The following is a 19,594-nucleotide window of genomic DNA, read 5'->3' on the forward strand; positions in this document are numbered from 1 at the left end:
CATGTTTTTGAACTTAAATTTAAAACCTTAGAAACTTATATGAGAAAAATAAGGTATTTCCATTTAATAAACTTAGAGCACATGCTATTTATCCCATAAATAATAGCCAACATTTTCAAAAAGAAACCATTTGATAATGACATATACAATTAAAGCATCACATTGGTTTTATAATTTGAACTCATCAATATTGGCATGTTTTTCAAAAGTTCCCAACAAAGTAATTTAAACAATTCAAAATTTGAGATTTTTCGCTCATTAAATACTTTTACCTAGGTGGGGTTTAAATCTACCTAAACCTAATTCCTAATCCTAGGTCCTAAGGAAACAATTCAAAGAGCTCATGTGTATCCTTTTGGTACCCATTCCTCCTTGGGTCCCAATGGATTTTTCTTCACAACTCATTTCATTTTTCTTTCTTTGCCTCTAACTCCTCTAAATGGACAAAAATATCTAACGTGACCATTTCTTTCACAATATAGACAAATCTTATTTTCATGTGAGGGTCTTGACTTATTTGCATTATTTTTGCTTGTTGAGGCATAACCTTGTGATTTATAAGAGAATTTTGAATTTTTTTTTTAGAAACATTATTTTTCTTAACTTCCAAAGATTTATTATGTTTTCTTTTCCTCTTATGATTTTACCATGATTTTCAACTTTGTTTTTCATGAGAGTATTTTCTTTCAAAATATTTTCAAATTTATTTTTCAAAATTCCTACTTCCCTTTTGAAGAATTTCATGGTCTTTTTTAACTTTTTCCATAAGTTCCTCATTTTCCCTTTTTAAAGAGCAATTTTCTTCTTTCAAGATAGAACAAAGACAAGGTTCCTTGCCTTTGGATTTTGACAATTTTCCTTCCAAATTTTCTATCTTTTCTTTCAAAATTGCATGTTCTTTTTGAGAATTTAAAACAAAGTCTTCATTTTTCCTTTTAAGGGATTCATTTTCTTCTTTTAAAGAAAATTCTATTTGTTTTTACAAAGCAAACTCTTTCTCAACATTTTTATTCTTCCTTTTTACTAAAAGTAATTCATCAAACAATTTAACACAACTATTCACAATTTCATCATATAAAGGCGCATAATCTTCCTCATCCAAACTTACTTCATCTTCTTGTTCGTTAACCATGAAGCAAGGATATGCTTCTTTCTCATTTTCATCATCGGTGGCTAATCCATCAATTTGATCCCAAGAGCACCATTTATGGCATTATGATCCTTATTTAGAAAATTTTCTTCATTTTGATTTAGGAGGCAATTTATCATGTCAGGCTTAGAGTTAATACAATCGCAACATTCAATGCATGACTCTTTTTTTTCTTTTTGTTGCATTCTTTTACGTAAAGGTTTCTTAACTTCTCTTGTGAAGAATGCAATATCATTATCTTCAATTATTTCTTGTTGATTAGTACAAGATGATTCTAAGATAAAACCATTTTCTATCTTAGGTTTTTCTAGATTTCTTACTTCTTCAATGGTCATAGATGACTTAGGTAAAGATTGGAGAATTTTTTGAATATTATCTTCTAATGAATAAATTCTACCAAATGCTTTCAACTTGTTTATGAGGCGTGTGAACCGAGTGAGCATGGAAGAAATTTCTTCACCATCATTTAATTTAAATATTTCATATTCTCTAACTAGCATGCATATTTTTGATTGTTCATTTTGTGATGTGTTTCCATAGATGTTTTCAAGTACATCCCACATTTCTTTTGCGGTTTGATTCACAAATAAGACTATGTACATCATCAATTAAACCACAAAAAATAATATGCTTTGCTTTAAAATTTAGCTCAACTAACCTTTTTTCACTTGGTGATTGTTCGAATAAAGTCTTTGGAATATCCTCATTTTTCTTTTTGATTGAGAAGTCCCCTTTGGAGATGATCTCCCACAAATCCAAGTCATATGCTTGAATGAATACGAACATTTGATTTTTCTACGCGTGGTAGTTTGAACCGTTGAACATTGGTGGTTGATAAATGAATCGTCCATATGAAGATGTGCTCACCGAATACTCCATTTGATCTTTTATGCTCTAGATTTTACTCCGAAAATACAAGTGTCTCACTCTAATACCACTTGTTGGAAGTCCCAACCCAGAGTATATAGTCCAGAGGGGGGGTGAATAGACTCTTTTTGCGGAATACATATTTTTCTAAAAAATAAAAACTTTGCACAAGATATAAGAAATTATATCACAATATAAATATAAATCATGCACAAGATATAAAATAAAGAGTGTAAAGGAGAGAAAGAACAACACCGGTATTTTTACGTGGTTCGGCACCAAGCCTACGTCCACGCCTTAGCACCAAGCCAAGGATTCCACAATCCACTAAAGATACTCCTTCACTGGCAGAGAAGCCTTACAACTTGAGTACAAATCCCTACACTTGGGAACAAACCCCTACCGCACTCACCAAGAGCCTTCTCTTCGGTTCACAAAGAACCTTACAATAATGGTTCACAAAGAACCTTACAAGAGATTGGAAATACAATTTAATGCTCCTTAAATGAGCCAATATGAAACACAACCAAATCCTCACTCTATTCTCTCAGGGAATCAATCTTACAAGTTAAGTGAGCAAAAGAGGATTGAGCACTTGTGAAGAATAACTAAAATGCAAAGTACAAAGTGCTTAGGTTTTGGATAAAATGATATTTTTCACAAATATGATCAATAATGCTCAAAACCATGTTAATATAAGTCTAATAGCTTGTATTTATAGCCCAAGAGCCAAAGGAGTTGTTAACTAACCGTTGGGGGGAAGAAAAACTATTTTATTTGGTAAACTAGTCCTTTTCCACCCATTGGAGTGGTTCTGCCCGTTGAACTTGTCGACTAGGCCCTGCACTCGTCGACTAACCATACACTGCGCCTTGTCGACGAATCCCCTATGTTCATCGATGAGATCCCTGAATAAAAAAAAGTAATCAACATGAAAGTTGTGGAATTTTGTCTTAGCTTTCCAAGGACACCAAGATCGTCCCATTTGGACTTTTCTAACAAAAGTTATGCCCAAAATACCGAAAGAGTATTTAGGACTCAAGACTGCACTACGATAGTGACGATTGCTTTGTTTTTCCTTGTCAAAAAGCGTTTAATGACTTAAAACATTCTTGGATAAAAGTATATGAAATATATTGAGTCTAATGAAGATTAAAACTTTTTCAAGTGAGTTTTCCCATAAATATAAGATATCTTGTTTTATGAAAACATATTTGAAAACTCGTTTCGATATCTTATATGCTTAGTATGTCCTTTATTGAAAATATGCTTGACTTTTAGGATTTTAGGACGTAGAGCTAGTTTTGTAAAATCGGGACCAAGTTTTGAAAATGTTTATAACTCATATATTACTTAACACTTGTCCCATTTTGAAAACTTAATTGAGTATAGGATTATTTTGACAACCTCTTTGTTTTTACTTTGAAAACTATGAATTGTGAGTTTGTTACTTTTGTGCAGATCCTATATGCTCATGTGCCTTAGTATGCTTATGCAATGGCTCAACTCTTACTCAAAAATCATGCAAGACACACACCGCAAGAGTTAATACACACTCACTCAAACAACCTTTATTACAATTAATTTATACACAATAAAAACAGGTCCGATCTTTGCTTCTGATTTGGTACCTCTATGTATCTGACACTTTATACCTATACTAGATAAGATCTGCAAGGATGGAAAACACTAGAAACAATAAATAAGTTAATATCATCAAAACATATAAACTAAGATAGTGTAGCTGACAGGACTAACAATGATGAAGGAAGATCATAACTTTTGTACAATCTTGCAAGGATGCGATATTTCCATCTAAAATAGTATTTATCAAGTTCATTGCATTTAGACGGATATCAACATCAAGAATCCATGATAAATAATTGTTGTCTTTGATATTAAAGGAAACAAATTCAACTTTGCTTAGGTTTGATATCCAAATAAATTAACAATAATAAAACAATTTAGAAAATAAAATATAAAAATTGAAATAAAACTGAGATAATAATATAATATTAATTCCACCCTTCCGGGGTACTTAAAATATATTTCTTTAGGAACATTATTTTATTTTTCTCAATTTGTACTCCTCAAGAGTATTATTCTAATTACAATATTAAATTGGGTAATAATTTATCACATTTTCCGGATGTTAAATATACTACCTCATTTGGAGGATAAATGTTTCACATCTTCAGGAGATCGATTGGAACATGTCTTCGGGAGGTTAAAAATATATTCTCTTGAGGAGGTAAATATTTACCATATCTTCTGGAGATTAGATATATAATCTCTTCAGGAGGTCTATCTCTTTGAGAGATTAAATACGTAGACATATGTAGACGAGAGATTAAATATATTGCCTTTTCAAGTGATCTATTTCTTTAGAAGATCAAATATATATACGGAAGATTTAAATATATAGCCTCTTCAAAAGGACTATCTCTTCGCGAGATTTAAATATATAACATCTTCATGAGGACTTTTTTACCATCTCTTCTGAAGATTGATATTTTTTAAACTTTAAAAGACATATTCTCTTGTGGAGAATATTATATTCTTATGAAATAAAACTTACAAGAAATATATAAAATAAATAAGATTTAAAGAAACAACCCAGTTGATTAGAGTCTCGTGCTAATAACATGTTATAAAAGATGTAATAAAATAAATAGAGATGAGACCGAAATTTACGTAGTTCGACTATGCCTACTGCACGGGTGAAACTTCACTATCTTGGAAAAAATTATAAGATGATTTGGATTCGACATTGTATTAAATATCTCTTTTTTTTTAATTTCTTGTATAAAATGTCTCTCTTCTTTTTATCTCTCTTCTTGTTTTATCCTCACTATAAATCTACTTACATGAAAGTATAAATGTGTGCGTAGGGTATCTTTTTATAGGGTGATATGGATAAAAAAATATTTATTAGGATGGAAAAATAGAAGAGGTGGAAGATGGGGTGATATTTATATTTTTCATAACAAAATTAAAATTTTATTAATTTTTATTTTCTTCCCAACTTTCCCAGTAACCGAAAAATGGAATCCTTCCTATTTCTCTTTCGTCTCCCCGTAATTTGTAAGCTTCAAACCTGTTGTAACCGGTACAGTTCCAAAACGGGGGCATGACTGTGTGGCAAGGTGCTGAGCTCTGGGGGCATAGTGGGAGTGTCGATTGGCTCGGTACAATTCTTCAGCCTAAATGCTGTGACGTAAATGGAGAGGGTGGTGCTTATGAGATCCATTTACCGATCGGCTTTGTACGGATCCTGCCGGTTCACTTCGGCCAACGTCAACAATCGCCACCTTCAACAGCTCTGCGGAGGTCTTCTCAATTCTTCTCCTTCTCGAAGCTTGTTTAACCACCCTCCGTCTTCTTCCGCCGCGTATCCAAATCCCCTCCCTGGTGGTACTCTCTTCTTCTTCTACTTCTTCCTATTCAATTTTTTTTTTTGTCGTTATTTTTGATTACTTCACCTAATGTTTCTTATCTGCTTCGTATCCAATTTCCTAAAATCCTGGTTTATGTCAATTTTGTTACCTTTTTTTGGAGGGATGGGGGGTAGTGTGCAAGCTTGCCTCCCGTGGCTATTAGTTTATAATTACTGATTAGCATCTGTTTTGTTTTGGTGCTATTCTTTCCTTTCGATGATATTGTTTGAAAATTTTCTAGGAGGAAGACTTTAGCTTACTTTATGAACCATTATAAAAAAGGATATAGAAAGTAAGTCATATACTTTGGGCCATTTTTATACAGCCAAGTTTTGATGCAAGTCTTATGTTTGGTCACTGTTCCTTTTGATCAAGTCTCAGTTATGCAGAAATTATGGATCTTCTCTCTTCTTACTCTTATATTTGGTTAGTGATGGAAATTCTACAAAAAATGGTTGAATTGTGAGATGGACTAGCCTTTTATATAGTTGCCTAAGTTACTCAATCCATAATAGGATCATAAATATATAAATGATCTTTTTCCTCCCTTCAAGGTGAATGTTGTTGTGAGAGATATCAATAAACAACCACAGCGGAATAATTCTTCTCCCTATATGCAAACAAATATAATGTATCTCTACTTTTATACGTGCTGAAAATAATAAGAAAAATAATCAATCACACCAAGCCACAAGAAACACAAACAATTTTTTACATGGAAAACTTTCTCAGTGTGAGGAAGAAAAACCAAGGGACCTAGTCCAGTTAAAACTTCTACTATCAATCAAATAATGGGTACACCAAGTCTTCTCTAATCTCAATTAGAGGTTACAAATATATCTCATCAACATATCAATAATCTTGGCAAATACAAAGAAAATTGGAGAGAATATACCAAATTTGCGGTTACTGTTTACGGGCAAAATTCCTAACTCCTGAGCTCCAAATCCAATCTCCACCGTTCAGATTGTAGCTACTTGAGTCGTGAACCTCTCCACCAAATTTCAGCTCGATCAGACCACAGACGAAGCGGGATCGGAGTCTTGATGAAATCTGAGCAGCATGGGAAAAATCACGTTTTTCTCTCTTTCTTTTGAGAAGTGACGGCTCCTCTCTTCTCACCTCTCTTTTTATAACTTCCTTTAGGTTTTCACACTAAAGGGCTAGACTTTGGGCTTTTAATAAAGCTCACTTGGGCTTTCCTTCACATGGAAGGAAATAACCCAACAAATGTACTTTTAATTGTCTTCATTTACTGTGATATGTTACTTATTGAACGTTGATTAATGATCTATGACTTTGATGAATGTATTTCCATTATTTAAATGCATCCTGAGAGATTGTTCATTAACCATCAAGGATACATGACTTGGTCATTGTAGATTCAACAAATATACATTCAAAAACATAATACTTGACTTTGGTCGATGCACCTATTTTATAACTTAATTCTTAATTAATTATTTGTATATATTTACACACACCCATGCGATCATGAAGGTCATGCGTGTGTGTATTCAATTCAACATCTTCTACTTGATTGAATAATCACAACAAGAGTCATTACATTTTATTTAGATTAGCATTCACTATTCACTTAATTAAACAAATAACTAATGTGGATCTTGGCAGTTTATGTCAATTACTCGACATATTTCCTTCCATATATCACATGATTAGCTTTTATTTAGATAATTGATAATCATTTTCCATTATTTTCCATTTCAGTAATGTGCACATGCATGAACGGTTAGACCTATAGAACTTTTGCATGCTCATTATGCATTTTAGGTTCCAATGCTTTAGCCAATGGGTCCGGGTAGCATCATATTGTTACTAATGTGTTCAATCAACAATTTTTTTTCCCACCCTTTCTCTAACGACAAGATTTCTCAATTTATGTATTTTGACTTGCTTGAACACTTGTTTTTAAAGAAGAAAATAGTTGGAATATCGCATAATACTTTGATGAGCCTTGAAATAGAACTTACTATTTGTAGTATTGAACTGAAATTTTTGAACCAAATTGCTTGGTATGCTACCTTTAGCATGCTATGAATTCTGCTTCCATTGTGGAAGAGGTTGTACTTACAGATGGGCATATGATTGTTTGTTCCTTGAAGATATCACATCGCCTTTTTTTCTTTTGTTGCTTTTGGGTAATCCATTCCTTGATTACTTTAATGTCTGGCAAGCATTCCAATAACAACACAAATATCGGGGCAAGTACATATCTAATTCAAGCTTCCAAAAGATATGAAACACTTTCCATTTGCTTTTGCTGAAGTTCATTTATAGGGCTTTGATTTTCAATTAACTTTTGTCACTTTTCATGGTAGGGGCTAGGCTTGGTGAACAACTTTGCGCATTCTTTTAGACCTATCACAACAAATTTCAATGCCCAACAAAAAATGGGGCATCTTCATGTGTTTCATTTCAAAGTTCTTAGAAAGTAATCTTTTAGTTTCATATAATAAATCAAGATTATTACTAGCAAGTAATATATCATCAATGTATAGAACTAAAAATATAGACTTACAGTCTTATTGATCTTCAGATACAAACATTCATCAACATCATTTCCTTTGAAGTCAAAGGAAATAATGATATCCTGAAACTTTAGATATCATTGATGGGAAGCTTGTTTAAGTCCATTTTAGAGTCACATTGTGTGTATAAACAATTAACTAAGAGTTAAGTAATAAATAATAGGTGCATTGACCAAAGTCAAGTATCATGTTTATTGGGTGTATATTTATTGGATGCACAATGATCAAAGGCATGTATTCTTAATGATTAATATATAATCTCTCAAGATATATTAGAATAATGGAGATGCATCAAAGTCACAAATCTCATTAATCAATATATCATTAAGCAATGTATCGCTTAAAATAAGTCAATTAGAGTTGTATTCATTTTGGAGGAAGGGAAATATCATGTATATATTTATGATTATGATGGATTAAAGGGCTCTTGGTCCCTCTCATTACTCGACCAAGTTTGGCAGAATTTTTGTCATGAAACCAAGCATAAAAGTGAGTAAGGTGTGACAAGTTCAAGCAGTTTATGCATAATTGAGTCTTCATCACAAGGAATAAAAGGAAATGAGAGGTGCTTGTATCAAAGCTCAATTATCTTGGTAGAAATGACACAAGGTATATGAATTTCTTTATATATCCGTACTTGGTTATGATTCATAAAGTAAGCTGAAGGTCCTTAGCAATTTTCTAGCAAGTAGTATTATGGTAATAAGGTTGAATTTTATTTTATGAACCTATAAAAGCTATTTTCACATATAAGGTTACCTTAATGTGCTTTTTTTTGGTGATATTGGTAGTCATCAAAGTGCTCGTTCAAGTAATATGATTCCAATAGGACAAAAGGAAATTGAATGCTTGACTTTCTTAGTGGACACCCATAACTAGGCCTATCATGCTCAATCTTTGGCGTAATGAAACTATGGCATCATTGGCAAAGCCAATAGTTTAATCCTTTTCCCCTTAATTTTGAGGAAAGATTTTGAAGCATTTTTTTTATTTTTTATCCTTGCCCCACATTTGATGTTTTTCTTATGTTTGGTTGATTATATATTTTTATTTAATTTTAAAAAAGAAAAAACTTAGTGACATTAAAGTCTGAAAGGTATTATGGAGTAAATCAATGACATGCCATTAACTAGCTCAAAAGATGGATATGATGATGCATTGGATTCCTTAATATAAGCATGGTTTTAAATAACGGCCGTTACGTAGCGTAACGGCCGATACGTAACTTAAATCAAGGGCTCCGAAACCGATCCGGACTGATAATGCGGTTCGGAAAAAATTCACAGCCGTAACGGCTGTTACGTCTCCGTAACGGTCCGTAACAGCCGTTACCCCTAAGTTACACTCCGTAACAGTCCGTTATGGACCGTTACATACCGACAACTTGCAGAATCTGCTTTCTGCTGCGCAGCGTTCCTTTCCCCCTTTCCCGAGTCCCAAGCACCCATCTACCATTCAATCTACCTAAATCTAACATTCAAAGAACAAAAATACTTACTTGCAGTTTTGTTGGCCGAGCCGCTGAAGCTATAAGAAGGCTTCACGCCTTCACTCCTTCGAAGCCTGAGTTACTCATCTTCGCAGCCTTCGTTTCCTGAATCCTGAACCTAACAAAGTTCTTCGAAGCTTGAGAGTGGCCGAAGGCAGCTTCATCCGCCACCGCCAGTCGTCGCACTCGCCACCACCAGCCAGCCCTCTACCAGTCGTCGGTGTCGTCGCACTCGCAGCCACCAGCCAGCCCTCCGCCAATCGTCGCACGAAGCTTCGAGGCTTCGAGGCTCCTCCATCCTCCGAGTCGCCTCCCCTCTCTCGGTCTCACTCAGAGTCTCAGACTCTCTGCCCTCTGCTCATCTTGCGTATGAGATAAGCTTTATTTCAGTAACACTCAACACCCACAACCACATCTTAAACATTTTATTATGTTTTTTTTTTAATTATAATTTATTGTAAGTAATGTTTGTTAAATTGAATTAAAAAAAAAAGAGTAATTTAATAGAGTAAAAAGCTTTAAAATTTCAGATTCATTTAATATGCAAATTGGTTCCTAAACAATTTAAGCATGTCATATTCTGTTTTGATTAACATACTTTTATTCATTCTTTACGTATTCTTTCTTTCCTTTTGGTTTCATTGCATATAAAATATATATTATTTTAAAATAAATGACTATGACATGGCATTCCAAAAATATGGAGTGGACAATTTCTCATGTTCTATTTCTATGCTATTTTATATTTGTGAGTAAAACAACATTTTGCATAATTATTTCCCCTAACAGCATTTTTTTTGTTGTAAATTATTATATTCATATACAATATCAATTTCATTTATATGGTATCGCATTAACATTTTTTGAAAGTTGACACCGTTAGAAATAGACTAATAGTATTATGGTTACAGACTTCCAAGATACAACATTAGTACAAAAAATACTCTTTTCTAGTCTTATGCCTTGCCTATAGATGCAGCTCTTGTTTTTTTTTTCTTTTCAAAGATCAGAAATCTCCCACATCTTAAACTTTTTATTATGTTTTTTTTTTAATTATAATTTGTTGTAAATTATGTTTGTTAAATTGAATTAAAAAAAAAGTAATTTAATAGAGTAAAAAATCAAAAAATAGTAATAATTATGTAAAATAAAATTTTCTTAATTTATAAATATTTTAATTGTCTTATATTTTTTGAAAGGTAATTAGGAAAATTTAGTTTTATCACATATTTCCTATTTATAAATATTTTTTAAGTTTTAAAACATCATTTTGACGTTAAATTTAAAATTAGGTAAAATAAATCGTTACATGATCTATTTTTTGTTTTTCAGTTATCAAATAAAGTAAAAATTGATAACTTAATAAAAAACATTTTAACCTAATAGTTAATATATTAATAATTCAGATTTTTGCTAATTACTAGTTTACTACTGGAATTTGTAGAAAAATTTTATTTTAATCCATAAATTGAGAAAATGCTTAAAAAATTAAATAGAAAATTTGTACTGTATGGATCTCTATTAGTGATGCTGTGATGTATATAAAAGTAGAGCAAGTTTTTTCCACCTTTAAAATTACAATGTTAATTTCTTATAGTTATAAATAAAAATAAAATCAAGTTAAAAAAATAATGAAAATACCATTTTAAAGATAAAGGAATATATTTTTTTGTAATAAAATATCTAATATTTTATAATTTTGCTTATTTAAATATCAAAATAAATTAAACATTACTTATTATTTTTAATCAAATATTATATTTTATTTTTACGTAATAAGTATTTAAAATTAGAAAGACTATTTAGTACTTATTATTTAATATTTACTAAATTACTAATTATAATATTATTCCTGTCATTTTTAGAAAGGTTGTAACTTTATATTTTCTCTATGTTTTGTGTAGAGATCATCAAATTAAGTCTATCAATATGTCACGTGATAGAGGAAATGAGAACTTACCTAGTGAGGATATTGGATGGAATTTTGGTACTGCGGTGGACGGTAATAGACATGTTATTATGTGTAAGTTATGTGGGAAGATAATTAAAGGGGGCATTACACGCTTGAAACAACACTTGACACATAAAAAAGGTCAAGTAGCTGGATGCTCAAATGTGACCACACAAGTCAAAGAACAAATGATGAAACATCTACAACAGTATGCTGAGAAGAAAAGAAATAAACAAAAAAGGCAAGAAGAAGCAGAAGCCCAAATTAGAGGAGATTTTGAGAATTTGAGCGATGAAAAAGACTTGGAAGAAGAAAGTATGAGATTTGCTCAACAAGAAAGCATACGATCACAGCAACAATGGAAAGAGAGACAAAGATTTCGAGCAAGAACATCTAGAGGGGGTAATATTTATGAAGAGGGAGGTGGCTCTGGCAGTGGTGCTACCAGTGGTTTCAATAGAGCAGGAGCTCGATCTTATAGTGGTCGAGAAGTTGGAGGTAGTGGACGACAATGGATCAATCCTGATGCCCCTGAAGCTAGACTAAAGGCAATGGATCCTATTTTAGAAAGAAGTAAGAGTGCGAAACAACCAAAAATCAACACAAAGTTACTGAAAGGTTTAAGAAGTAAATTAGGAAAAGCAGTTGGAAAATTCCTAATTTATAATCGGATTCCAGCAAATGTAGCTGACTCTCCATTTATGTAGCCTATGCTTGATATTGCTGCAGAGGTTGGAAAGGGGGTGAAGGGTCCATCACCCTATGAGATATCTGAAATTTATTTGGAGCAAGAGTATCAAGAAATGAAAAATTATATAGCTTCTTTTGCTGGAATTTGGAAGGAGAGAGGTGTAACCCTTATGTGTGATAGTTGGTCAGGACCAACTAGAAAACACATTATAAACTTTTTAGTTTATTGCGATAGAGGCATCGTATTTCATAAATCAGTTGATGCCTCTGATGTACCAAGCAGAACAGCTGAATATTATTTCAGGTAATTTTTTAATTTTAATTGTATATGCAAATAGTATTATGAACATGCATGTTTTTAAAATAGTAATAATTATTGAATCTATAATTTCTTTTCAGATTAATGGACGAGGTGGTTGAAGAAATTGGAGAGGAGAATGTTGTCCAAGTAGTGACTGATAATGAAGCTGCAATGAAGGCAGGAGGAAAATTATTAATGCAGAAGAGGCCCAACTCTATTGGACAGCATGTGCAGTTCATTGCATAGACCTTATTCTTGAAGATATTGGTAAGAAAAGTAACGTGAAGAAGGTCTTAGAAGATGCAAGAACAATAACCTCGTTTATTTACAACCACACATGGACAGTGAATTTTATGAAGAAATTCACAAATAATAGGGAGTTACTTCGCCCTGCCATCACTCGATTTGCCACAAATTTCATTGCTTTGGAGACTATTGTCAGGCATAAACAAGTACTAAGGGAAATGTTTACATCTGATGCTTGGAAAAACTCAAGGTTTGGGATAGCAAAATCAGGCCCAGCATATGATTCAAAGAAAATTATCTTAGGCAAAGAGTTTTGGCAAAAAGCCTCTGATATAATTAAAGTGCAAGAACCCTTAGTGAAAGTTCTTAAATTGGTTGATGGTGATGAAAAACCAACCATGGGCTTCATATACGAGGCAATTGATAGGGCGAAATTGGCCATTCAAAAAGATTACCGGTTTTACAAAGACTATTGGAAAATTATTGACAACCGGTGGAGTTTTCAGTTGCACCAAGATTTGCACGCTGCTGGTAAGTGTAAATCAAATACAATTTCTTATTATTTTAACTTTTAAATTATGCATAGTTGCATTAGAAAATTATTGATTAATATGTTTCTAAATTTAATTATAGGGTATTTTTTGAACCCACAATTTCTTTATGGTGCCCCACCCTCTCTTGAAGTTGCTAGAGAAGTCATGGATGGAGTTAAAAAAGTGATAACCAAGTTGGTACCCGATATAGATACTCAAATTCGGGCTATTAATCAAGTAAGTATTGGTTCCATTAAATTGAATAATGAATTGTTCTAGTATTTTGTAATACTTTTAAGAATAATTATTAATATATCTAATTAATTAATTATATTTCACAATCATCCTTTTTTAGTTGTTGCTATATCGAGATAGGCAGGAGACTTTTGGAACCCCGTTGGCTCAAAGAGCAGTAAAACAAACAAATCCTGGTAAATATGGCTATATAGCTAAATAATAGAGAATTACTCTATTTTCTCTCTTTGTATTCAAATTTGACTTTTGAAATACGCTATACTAACATAAAACTCTTTTTAATTATTCATGCAGCTGAATGGTGGATTCATTATGGCTTGTGTGCTCCTGAGCTCCAAAGAATAGCAATTAGAGTTCTTAGCCAGACCACATCAGCTTCGAACTGTGAGCGTAATTGGAGCACCTTTAGCCTCATCCATACGAAAACAAAAAATAGATTAAAGTACATGAGACTACAAAAACTTGTTTTCGTACATTACAACATGAGGTTAAAGTTAAGACGTACAATGAAAAGAAGCCAACGAGAAATTGAAGAGGGTTTCAATCCTATCAATTTGGACTACATTTTCGAAGAAGATGATCCTTTAAGTCAATGGTTAGAGGAGAGAGAGACACCACTACTCGACGGTCAGGACAATTCAAATTGGTTAAATGAAGAGGTTGGTGGTACTACAGAAGGAGGTGATCAACCACCAATAAACGCGCATGATGATTCAAGTTCAAGTCCTGAACGCACACAAAGTGATGACAATCTTGGTTTGAGCCCACCAAGTGATGATGATGGTAATAGTGGTGCTGGAGCTGGGGTTGGGGGGGGGGGGGTGGCAGTGGTGGTGGTGGAGGCGGCGGTGTAGAATATAATTATGGATATGATACAGGGACATCATTTGGAAGGGATATATATCCTTCTGATCCTTATGGACTACATGACATACTTGAAAATTATGACTTGGGTATTCCTCCAGGGAACCAATCTTCACAACCCAGGAGAAGGAGTGCTCGTGGTGACCCTAGCGATTCTACTGAAGATTCATATGGTGTGGTTTGTAGTTTTGGCAACTTTGGTTTAGATGGTTCATCATCACAATCATATGGATCTCATCCAACATATCCACATTATGCATCTCGTGACTCACATTTTTATCCCAGTGGATCAGGAATCTCAGGATCTAGTGAGTCTTCTTCTACACACTACCCAGAGCCAGCCCCTGCCCCAACTTATAGACATTATTCAGGAGAATTTTCATCACCAGTACATTTTCAAGAGCAACAACAAAACTTGGGTTCATTTAACTATGTATTTCCACAAGGATGGGGAGATAATTTCCCATCCCAATCTCAAGATACAGATGCAAATTATGAAGACCCTCCACGTCATTCTTTTTGGTGGTGACATGTGTTATGTTATAAATTTGTAATATTGTATTCATGTATTTTCAACTATTTATTGATATTTGATATTAATCACTTTTTAAATTCATGTATGTGTAATCACTGTAATGTGTATATTGAGTATTAAGTCTATTGAGTATTGATTCATTTTTAGTAACTTTATGACTTTAATTAATTGATTCTTACATTTCTACATCTTTTTACTCATTAAACTAATGTAAACTATAAAAAAATATGTTTTTTTTTGTAAACAGCGCACTAAAATTAATATAAAAATCATAATGCCTATTAAAAAGCATTTGTAGGGTGAATGAAAGCCTTCAAAATTCATTAAAAATCATGTATTAATGGATTTCATGCTTATTTTTTAATTTTGGCATGGTTGTGCATGTGTGAAAAAAATTCACGACCGTTACGCCCGCTTCCCGTTACGTAACACCCGCGTCTCCCGCGACCCGCGACACCCGCGACCGTTTCGCGACGTTACCCGCGACCGCGATTTCAAACCATGAATATAAGTATAATTAAAAGTCGCATTAAGTTTTGTTAGTGACTCTTCTCTAGCTTCACTTTTGGCCATATGTTTAATACTATAGAGTTGAAGGGTTTTAATTTTTCTTATTATAAGGAACAAATGCTCATCACTTTAGGATGTTTAGACATAGATCTATGTCTCTATTGATGAACCTCAAAAGCTACTGTCTCAAGCTTGACTTAGAAGATAAATCAAAAGATGGGAGTGTTCTATTAGATTAAGATAAATGAGAATAAAAATTACCAAGAATAGCAAATCAATTTCAACATCTGAAAAGGCTCGCAAATATTGGCATAAAACAATTTCAAGCTTTTGATAAAGCATTATTTGCTACAGTAATGACATCTTTGACTACTAAGAGATACGATGGGATTAGTGGTGTGCGACAGCACATAATACCATTAAAGAAATTCATATATGGACTTAAGCAAGCTTCTTGCCAATGGTATCTTAATTCTTGTTGATGCCATTATTTCCTTTTAACCTGAAAGAAAATGATGTTGATGAAGGTACATATATCTTAAAAATAAATTGGTACAAGTTCTTTTTTTATTTTTATTTTTTTGTATTATTTTAAATTCTATATGTGGATTATGTACTACTGCGAATGATAATACTTGTGAGATAAATTTCTATGAGAAAGACTTTTAGCTTACCTTATGGACCATACCAAGTAAGGATACAAAAAGTAATTTATGGACATTGTACTATTTCTACCAAGATAACCAAGCTTTGATGCAAGTACCTTTTCATTCTTTCTATTCCTTTTATGTTTGGTTTTGTGATGGAAATTTTTCCAAACTTGGTTGAGTGGTGAGAGGGATCAAGAGCCCTTTATATAGTTGAATAAAGTGACTCAATCCATCAATAGTCATAAATATATACATGATCTTTTCCTTCCTCCACAGTGAATGTAACTTTAATTACCTTGATTTAATGAGATACATTCTTTAATGATACATTGATTAATGAGATCCATTATTTTGACTACCCACATCATTGCAATGTATCTTGGGAGATTATTCATTAGTTATTAAGGATGCATGACTTTGTTAATTGTACATCCATAAACATGGTACTTGACTTTGGTCAACGTACCTATCATCTATTCATAAAATTCTTAACTAATTATTTATACAACACTCCCCCCCCCCTAATGTGATCATCAAGATTATATGTGTGTGTGCGTGCGTATGTATCTATATAAATATATATTTTATATATATAATATGTTAACATTAAAATCCAACATATATAGGTGGTCCATAGTCTAATCGTTGTGCTCCACTAACCTTAACTGGCATTAGGTGATTGAGTTTCTAACATTCTCGTTTTTCAAATTCTTGATTTGGCTCTGAGTGGGTTGTCATCAAAATGTTTCCTAAAATTCCTTCTTGGTCTAGGTAGAGACCAAGTATTTGTAGTTGCGGTCGCAATGTGAGATTGATTCCGTGTGATTTGCATTATGTACACTAGCCATCAAATACATCATCACTTAGGGACCTCACAGTGGTTAAAGTTTGAGAATTTCATGTTAGAGGTTTGGGTTTGTGTCTTGGGAAAGGGAGGAGTGGGAAGGTATGGGATGGGCTAGGTCTTAATTTTTTGATTTTGTCTAAAAATTTGAAGGTCCAAAACAACAAAAATTTGAATGGGAATTTCGATTTTGATGTCAATTCCAATTTGAAGAAAGCAATGGAAATTAGTCGTAAAAAATGAAATTATTTCGAAGAACTTTAGAAATGATTAAGAATGCAAGTTTTAGGACTAATATACTAATTATAAATTGAATACATCGATGTTGTGTTAAAGGTGCAATAGTTGTAGTATAACATATCTGTTTAGTATAAAAGTGAAATTCATAAATCAATTAAATAAAAATCATGATATAAACAAAGATAATTTAAACATGAATGGTTAAATAAAACATTATTGCTTCTAACAATCTTTTGTTTCAATTCAAAAAAGAAAAGAAAAGAAAAAGATTGACTTTGCTTTTAAATTTTATATGCTAATTCTAAGGAAATTTCATTCTAGAGTTAACATTTTGACAAGTTCAACTAAAATTTTGAGACTTCGATATAACACAAATTTTAGAAGATGAAAATTAATTGCCATTTCAATTTTGAGGGTGATGGAAAGTGGAAAGCTCAATAGAAAATTTGGCAATTTTATAGAAATTTAAGATCATGGGGATGGGAGACGAGCTATCTCTCATTGTGTAACTCAGGCTCAATGTGGGCCTCCAATAGAACAAAAAAAAAAAAAGAATCAATCGATAGATATGTAATGTCATTAATTTGTTCACAACATTAATTAATTCTTCACCTTTTATTTTATTATTTAATTCAACTTTTTCTATGTTGAGAAAATAAAAGTAGTCACCAACAAGTTAAATGTTAGATATAAGTTTTTATAGATTAGTTATAGGATACGTATTATTTTCCTATATTGTTGCTAATTCTTCTGTTTAACTGATATTTTTATAGGGATGTTTGAGGAAAATGTAAGGTGAACACCAAGTGGGGAATCCTATTTATTTATGTGTGGATAAATAAACACATGTTACCCTTGATCCTAGTCCAATCTTGACAATGGGGTGTGGGCGTTTATGAGAGATTTTGGCCTGGGTATAGCTGATTTATAATTTGCACTCTGAAAAATGCTTAGCTAGAGGTTACATTATCCCACATTGCCAGAAAAAGTGCATTTAGGGGGGCTATCTATCAACATTACCCCACATTTCCAGAAAAAGAGCATTTAAGGGGGTTATGTATCAACATCCTTAGTAGTTTGGCTGTTAAATCTGGCTTTTACTTTTGTAGGTCAGCACACTGTTAGGGGCTATGATGATTTAATTCCACACAGTTTTTTACTAAGTAGTGCAGACACTTAAAATGGCGAGCATTCGTGTATAAAATTTCCTCCGTTGCGATGGTGTTGATGGCTTCAAGTTGTGGAAACTGCCTTTCTGAGCACAAGATAGGTTGAGGGACGACTTTGGCAGGAGCCCTCTTGCACTGGGCTGCTCTTTCTTGGGCTGGCAATCCTATTTTTCTGGATAACATGCCTTTAATATGCCTGAGACTTGTTGGATACAATTCAAATGTGCCAAGAATTCTAAATTACTTGCCTAACTTCATTGACATGTCCAATGAGCTGCTAAGGGCTAAACATGCTGCTGACACTTTGATACACATACATGAACACACATGTGCGTGCTAGTCTGTATAAGAACATATTATATATACACTATTTATATATTTATTATTGACATTTCCTCATTATTTCTGTCCTTTTATTTTTCAATTTTTTAGTAGGTAAAATAAAATCGCTTTAAAGGGCACTAAGGGGGTGCCAACTTGGAAAATAGAGCTAGTGATACAAGGATTTAAAGATAATAAAGCCCAAGCCAAGACATGAGATCTGGGAAAAACAAACCTGTACTGGAAATTCTTTTTCAAAGTAAAAGAATATAAATGAGTACATTTTTCCAATCCTGTATAGAAGACTCTTTTCATTCAGAGGCTTTCTTTTTTCTTTCCCTCCAAATACTTGAAAACATCCAAAATTCTTCACAGTAAATCTTGCATTCCTACCACCCAAGCTCTTCATAGAGTCCTTTGTATAGAATTTGTCAAAACAAAGGTTTTCAATTTTTTTCAAATGTCAAGTACAATATGTAGAGAGATTGTCCAATCTAAGATGCAAATGGTTGTAGTTTTGAATTTAAAGTTGCAATAGATGCTAGATCATGGATAAGGATAATTGCAGATTTGAAAGCTTCAAGGTTTATTTCCAATATGCCTGGCAAGTGAAATGGATTAAGATGAACCATGAGCTTGTTTTGAAGGACAGTGAAACATTTGGATAGAGGACTTTTGGTCATGATATGAACAACTTGGTCCACAGGATATGTGTTGCATGCAAATCTTTGCAAGCAACCTTTTTGTAAATGAAGTGCTAATCTACCTTAAAATGTTTGGTTCTGGAGTGAGATAGGATTCACAGCAAGAAAATGGCAATGATTTATCACTCTATCAGACTAGGATGCAAAATGAGGGAGTGTGAAATTGGTGAAGAAGGTTTTTGTCACCAGGATATCTCAGTAGTAGCATTGACAAGGCCATGGTATTCAGCCTCTGTGCTTGAACTAGTGACTCACTTCTGCTTGTTAGATTACTAGCTGACTATATCAC

The 19,594-nt window shown here is 33.0% G+C and overlaps 1 long non-coding RNA gene across 1 annotated transcript; it reads left to right on the forward strand.

Moving 5' to 3' along the window:
* Positions 1–5,060: 5,060 nt before the first annotated feature.
* Positions 5,061–18,673, forward strand: LOC131151643 (uncharacterized). The gene is made up of 2 exons (XR_009135738.1): positions 5,061–5,428; positions 18,221–18,673. It is a non-coding gene; the product is annotated as an uncharacterized LOC131151643 (long non-coding RNA).
* Positions 18,674–19,594: the final 921 nt, after the last annotated feature.

The sequence above is a fragment of the Malania oleifera genome, chromosome 3 (genome assembly GCF_029873635.1).
Source record: "Malania oleifera isolate guangnan ecotype guangnan chromosome 3, ASM2987363v1, whole genome shotgun sequence".
NCBI lineage: Eukaryota > Viridiplantae > Streptophyta > Magnoliopsida > Santalales > Ximeniaceae > Malania > Malania oleifera.